The following is a 7,067-nucleotide window of genomic DNA, read 5'->3' on the forward strand; positions in this document are numbered from 1 at the left end:
TCGAACTTGTGTTGTTTGCCCCCTCAGAAGTGTGTAGCTAATTTGCATGATAAAGGCAAATCCAACGTGGCGGCTATCGTGAATAAGGTCTATTGGATTTCACGCTCCACCATTACTTGCCGATTGGACGTCAGAGGGTTGGATCTAGGGAAAAGTGACGAGTGATGTATTCTCTCACTAGCTTAATTTCGGCGTGGAAATGCAGCTTATTATACACGCAAAACACGAGTTTCAAAATCTGAACGCCCGAAACTCCCGTGCTGAATATTAATTCAGCCGCGTTTACATGCATTGCATTCTGAAGCCCGATTTACAATTGAGCAAAGATGAACAAGCATACGCGTAATGTGACGTTCACACAGTGGAACAAGCGGAGGAAAATTTGGCATACGCAATCGTAGAAAAGTAACGTCGGAGAAGATCAAGAAAGATTCAAGATAGCGTGCAAATAGTTGTGTTTGCGCTTAGGCTTAACACACTCCGGTTCCCACTTGTGAAATAAGTACAAGCGCGAGATAAGTGCTTGTGTTTATGCATATTTCACACCCGTTCCCACACGATTTTTCCTATGCTTATGTTTGGGCTTGTTCTTTTCGCACAAGTGGGTCCTTGAGGTAATTCTCTCCTCGATCCAGCTCTCTTAAGATTGTATAAAGCTAGTAATGGCGGACCATTGAATAGGAAGATTCCAGTTCACACTAAGAATATATGCAATGTATGCTCCCGAGGGGGAAAGTTATTTGTTTTTCTGAGAATCTTGATTAAAATTAACTACTTTCCCGAGGGACCAGACATAAGCACTTTTGTTATATATTTAGAATTGCAGCAGCAAAACATCCGGCGAGGGCAACAACTGAGGAATTGTATGCCGGTCAGAGTACAGTTGAATTTTGATTAGGGGCCCTTGACCAAGAATCAACCAATCACAGTGCTCGTTTTGTTGAGTGAAAGTCTAGGTATGTAACAAATAGATTTCTTTTTAATATTGAGCCACTTCAGTTAACAAAGTTTTGAAATCAAAAGCAAACGAAGAATTGATTTTTTGGTCATAGCAGCACTTTTAATTGGCACCCGAATCTAATTCTGATCAGTATTCGTGCCCGCCCTGAGAAATCTAAATGTTATCTACATTTCAGTTTTTCTGACCGGGAGCGACTACTACGTGGCTCTTGCTCCTCTTCGGTGTATTTCACTGTACTGAACTTAAATCCTCCTGGTGTTCATTCAATTTATTTTCGTTTGGGACAACTACAAGTTGCGTGTGTTTGGCAACAACTCAACCTCGTGTTTGTTGAATTTTCTTGCCTGTTTTTTACATTTGGGCCTCCCGGGCCGGAACAAATACTGAACTACGTTGTAGGTTCAGGTGCCAATTCGGTATGTTTGGCTGTAACTGAACTTCGTGTTTAATAGGTGGAATTGATTTACTTTGGGGTTTCCACCGAACCCTGAGTGCCGCCAACGCCAAACATATAACATAAGAAATAGGAGAACTTTGATGACGTCCCAAATCAAAATAAGGTTACATAAACAAGGAATTGGTAAATACGAAACTGAACCTGACGAAAACAGGAGAACTCAGAAAAATTAACATTTGACCAGAGAAGCATAACGGTCCAAGTAATGAAACTAACTCCAGTTTCATTTAAAAAACAAACAGAAAACACATCTACCTCTAAATTCGCCGCTTGAGGCGGAGCTTGTTGTACTTGTTGAGGCGGAGGAGCCGGTGGTCCTGGCGCTTGAGGAACTTTAACCATAGAACGACAGAAAAAAAAACCGCAACACTAATTCGAACCAACGGTAGTGGATTTTACGGCAAAAGAGAACAACAAGATGGGGTGCTTTACCTTTATAGTCGCGAATACATAAACCGTGTGAATTCCACGCTTTGTTGTCACATTCCAGCATTTTGGCCAGTTTGAAGTCATATGTCAAAAACCAGTGTGAGTGTCACAGTTCATCAGCGGCTTCAAACACCGAGAAGCAAATGAAAGCACGCCGCGGTAGGCGGAGGACTTTTATTGTTTCGAGGTGTTTGAAACCTCTCATGAATTACGAAGCACGAGTTTTTGACATGACTTCTCAACCCCTTTTTTTACTACGTATGAGTGTTATGTGAGGATCTTTTGTTTTATCAGGCAAGTGATAGTAATTTGAAAAGGAAATGAATCTAAAACGTAGAACTTTCGAAGAAATTTACTTTTTTTTCCGAAGGTTTATTAGCATAAAGCGGTTCATTTAAATTCAAGTGCCTTGATCAGAGTCTCTAACTCGAGCGTTTTTTGATCTGTAGTGTCACTGGGTATCAAGATACATGCACCTGACCAAAATGGGGCACTCTGATTGACTAATAGCCTTAGGAATTATTAATGAGTTTGAGAATTAATGATCAAAGTTTGAAATGACTCAAGCCATTCGCTCATTTAATGTATTGTGTATTCGCATAAGTAAATAAAAAGCTTTAGCAAAGAGGGCGTTGCTAAGAACAAAAACGACTCGAAATAATAGATTATTGAAAATAATGTACTGCACGCCCTGCGCATGCGTTTATCATTTAGGTTATTTCATTGCCGTTGTCGTCCTGACAACAATGTTGAATTTAGGGAGTTTAAGCAACGAAAACGCCACAAAGCAAGATTATGAATGGTTAGAAAGGGAAAAAATACCGAATCAAAGCGTGTTTGCTGTAATTTTAAGATTAAAGTGTTCATTGAAACGATTGGTCATTTAAATGGACGGTCATTTGTTGCGACATTGAACGAGCTTTCCTCAATGATTTTTCCCTCCACATGTGATAATCATGTAATCGCAATGTGCCCCTTGAATTGAAATTGAGAATCAATTTTGCTTGTTTTTCCAAGTTACGAGTGAAATTATTCCTTATTATTCCTTTTAAGGAATAATTAAAAGGACGTTGCCTACTATTTCAAAGGTATCTTTGCGCGGTGTGTGCATTTGCCGAAAAAGCACGTAGACTTTTACAAGTGTTACATTCTCGTAACCAGAGCCTCGGATCAACCCAAGGCTTTGGGAACCTCTATGCAGGAGAACATACGCCGTAGGGTTCTCATAGCCAAAAATTGGCGATTTCTATCTTACGGCGCCTGCTCACTCCTCTTGCTAACATGAACGCACCAATTAAAGACGCTTTTAATTGTTCTTCTCGAAGACTAATGAGAAGACACCTCGCTTCAGGGTTTCCCAGAGCTCTTCTCTCTCTCCCTCAGTCAAGAGAAGAGCTCTGGGGTCGAGATTGGGACCAGAAGACGCCAGAGTCAAAAATGTGAAAAAACGAAAAGCAGACCATTATTGAAGAATTAACTTACTGAAACTTGGTGGTGTCCATAAACTGAAGTCCAAAGTAGTTTTTTCCAACCAGATCAAGGTTTTTGAAGACAAGATCAAACAGTTCTTGCCCTTTAGCCTTTTTCTGAGAAAGAACAGAATCAAAATCGAGTGTGTGTTAGAACGAACCCCCCCCCCCCCCCCCAAAAAAAAAAAAAAAATCAACAGTGATAACTTCGGCGAACCGATCACACCCTACGAAAACACTCAGTTATCGATTAAACGCAGTTGTAATGGAGACCCCTGGCGCTTAAACAAGAGCAAGTAAGTCATAATTGGATTAAATTTCGTTCCGACCTCGTGGCGACAGCTAATTTCAAGTCATCTACCAAGATGAGCATAATGTAAAACCAAAGCATAGTTTAAAATAGAACCATGACCAAAGTAATCGCTGAGTAAGGAGGAAAAAGGGCAGCGAGAATCTTACCTCATGCGGCGGTGGAAGCTGGTGGTTCTGCAGTTGTGGTATTTGAAGTACCATTTTTTATTTCTCGCGAGGATGCCTCGAAGTAAGATTAGCATATCAACGATCCGTCAACAGGTTCCACAGCCTTCATACCATCAGTAACCCAGGCCTTTTTTGTTTCGTTGAAGTAACTGCAAATAACCTCGTTATCTTTGGGCACAGCACCTATGTTGAAAGTCAGCTTAAGTGGCGATTTCTGCTGGCTGTCAGGGCCCCATAAATCAAGACGAACAACCTGTAAGGAGAATAAATCGAGGTCGTGTCACAAAGTGAGTGTTCTTAGAGAGATTTTGAGGGTCTTTCCTTAAAATAGATATACTGCAGTTTTTTCAAGTGGAGCTTACGCAACCTTCCCTTGAACAACGCATCCAGGTAAATTTTCCCATACATCGGTCGCGGCATGGAGATGGTGGTATTGGCAGAACCCCGTTTCCAGGACTTTTCTTTTCCGAGAGTAGGACCGACACTCGGCGGAGAAAAGCCCTGGGAACGAGTTTGGGTATTGGTACTAGTAGTGGGAATGGCAGTGTTAGTGGTAGTTGTAGTGACAGTGGTAGTGTTAGTGGTAGTTGTAATGGTACTTGCAGTGGTAGTGGTAGTGGTAGTGGTACACGGCGAAAAAAACCCTTGTTTTACGGTAATTTTACCAAACGGTTAATGACAGGAAAATGTCGCGTTCATAGATCGTTTTCCTGTTTTTGTAAACGCGTAGAAAATTCGGTGTTCACTATTGGTTAACAGAGAGAAAATAAGCTGTTCATACCTAATTTTCCTGCACGAGGAAAAAAGGTCAGTTTAACAGTGTGTTTTCCAGCACATTTTACCACAGTTATCCCAAGCGAGAAAACGAGGCGTTCAGCTTATGTTTTCCTGCAGTTGTAAACTCAATGGAAACATGACATTCCACAATGGTTTTCCTGTAGGACCATTACACCGGAAAACATGCTATTTTGCTTAGTGTTTTCCCCTGTGTTTCCACGCTGTTTTCCTGAGTGTTTTCTTCGGTTTTCTGTAGCATTGTAACACGGTATTTTGCAAGTGTTTCAGAATTCAGGCTGAAAAAATGCCGTCAAAACGTCAAATGAGCATTTTCCAATTCCCATAGATCAAATGAGTCTTAACAGGTTGTTGCAGAGAATGAGAACTAACGGCGCAAAAGAATTAGATATTCCACCAGCAGAGGTTTTAAATGAGTCCTAAATTGAGATAACACGAAAGACTCGAGAAGAGCGCCGTATTACCAGACACTGGTCACCAAAGCTTGAGTTTCGCAGCATTTACGCAAGTTTTACGTCACCTACGCTGTGGAGGAATTCAAGTTTCATTGGTACTGAATCTGTAAACGACAACTCACTTTTTAACACTTTTTAACTTTCATGTCATCCAGTGTTTGTTTTCAGTCTAAACACGTGCCGTGGGCCGTGCAGTGACCTTGCCTGTTGCGCTTGCGCGAAGTGTGATTGATTCGTTTGCGGTTAAATCACAAAGAAAAGAGAGAGAGAGTCAAGACGGAAATATATAAGTTCTCTTTCAGATTGTCAGAATAAGATCGGCCAGAAAGTACAAGGTTTGCATCAATACGCGGCAGCGTGCATGGGTTTGTGCTCGGTGCGGGTCCTCACATGCAACCGATCCCAGAATCTGTAATCTTACGTCCCGTCGAGGCGCAAGTGTCCTGCTGCTCTCTTAAGCTTTGCAAATGGTGAGTTGCACTTCCAATGTAGGCCTCTGAGAGAACGCTAGGGCTAATTTTAGAGTTTTTGGTTTGATAACATTCTTTCATTTAAAACCCATTTTTTTATTTGTTCGTATCATGTGCTTCCGTTGTCTGGGCAGAGAAAATTGTACTTCGAGGAAACGGCTTACAGAGCTTGTTGGGCCGAGCGTTGTCACGGCCAGCTCCTGCTGATAGTAGATGGTGCAGATATCGAAAGCGATGCTGTTGACAATGGTAGTACACAGAAGGAAAAAAGGAAATTTTTCCCTGGATGACTAAAGCACGCGGGTGGCTCAGGTACCATGAAGAAAAAACACTTCATGTACTGCGATGTTTGCCCAAAGCTCAACCATCGGGAGAAATGCGCTCAACATGAATTAAACCAACTTCGTAAGCCTCAGAAAGCTTTGTAAACTGGCAGGTATTGAACTTAAAAGTTGAAGCTGTATTATTATACTGAATGTCTCGGGACAAAGGAAAATCAATCAGTTCTGGGTCAGTTCCTTTCATGTCCTCATCCATTTCGTGGCAGTTGATCGGTACTTACTCGCAGTTGTCAGAATCTTTCTGATTTTGGCAGAAATGGGTTTCATTGTCAGAATCTTCCGTGCAGATGTGCGTTCTCGATCCACAGTACGAATAGGTGTTACTACATTTCCAGCAATTTTAACGACTCCTATTCCGTCGATTCATTTTACGCGGTGAGCGGCATCTCTTTGGCATTTTAAGATTTTTATTCGGAATTGGTCGTGAGATACGCGGTATTCGGTGTTCTTGTTCGGTTATGACTTGAATTAAGGTGAGACACTTCGTGACACGTAACAAGTGTAACATTTGTTGACGTTTCTTGGGCAATACCTAAAAACCTCAGTGTTAACCCGGTTTGGCAGATAAACAACACTCTGTTTAGACAGAGAATAACTGCTGGGTTGGGCACTGATCTCTAGTGATTAGGTCTAGGCGCCGACTCGAAATGGTTAGCTTTTATAAATTGTTCTGGTGAAACCATATTTAAACTTAGTTGACTATTTTCATCTCTTGGGACTGTATCATACTTTAATTCAGTGAACGGAATTACGAATATCCATTGTTTTAATGCAAATACCCTCCCGCCATCAAATGAACTGTATTGAAAAACTGTGTTGAAAAACTGTATGAACTGGTGAAAAACACCCATTTGCCCAATAAAACCAGGGGGCCTTTTCTCAAAAGTCCCGAAACTTTACGGGCCATTTTTGGGTTGTCACAATTCCCTTTGTAACTCAAGAACGGAGAGCATTTAATTCGTCAAAGTTCACAGTTATTTTTCTTTTTGTTACCTTGAAAACATGTTAAAAGATCGGCTTTCCAAAACAAGCGGTTGGCAATTTCACAGATGGCTTTTCGGGCCCGAAACGTTTTCGGGACTTTCAAGAAACGGGCCCCAGGCCCCCATCGTGCAAGGGTGCACTTTCCGACGACTTTACGATAGCAAACGAAATCTTCCGGACGATAGGGATTGCGTGCGGGCTCACGTGCAATGGAATCAAAAGAATG

At 41.6% G+C, this 7,067-nt stretch overlaps 1 protein-coding gene across 1 annotated transcript in view; it reads left to right on the top strand.

Annotated features, from left to right (window-relative positions):
• The first annotated feature begins 7,054 nt into the window (after positions 1 to 7,054).
• LOC138039131 (uncharacterized) overlaps positions 7,055 to 7,067 on the top strand; it is a 25,693-nt gene continuing 25,680 nt past the window's right edge. Inside the window, exon 1 of the mRNA XM_068885325.1 lies at positions 7,055 to 7,067. This exon is cut by the window's right edge and continues 245 nt beyond it. The gene's annotated coding sequence lies outside the window, so the exon portion shown is untranslated.

This window comes from Montipora capricornis, chromosome 1 (assembly GCF_036669925.1).
Source record: "Montipora capricornis isolate CH-2021 chromosome 1, ASM3666992v2, whole genome shotgun sequence".
Taxonomy (NCBI): domain Eukaryota; kingdom Metazoa; phylum Cnidaria; class Anthozoa; order Scleractinia; family Acroporidae; genus Montipora; species Montipora capricornis.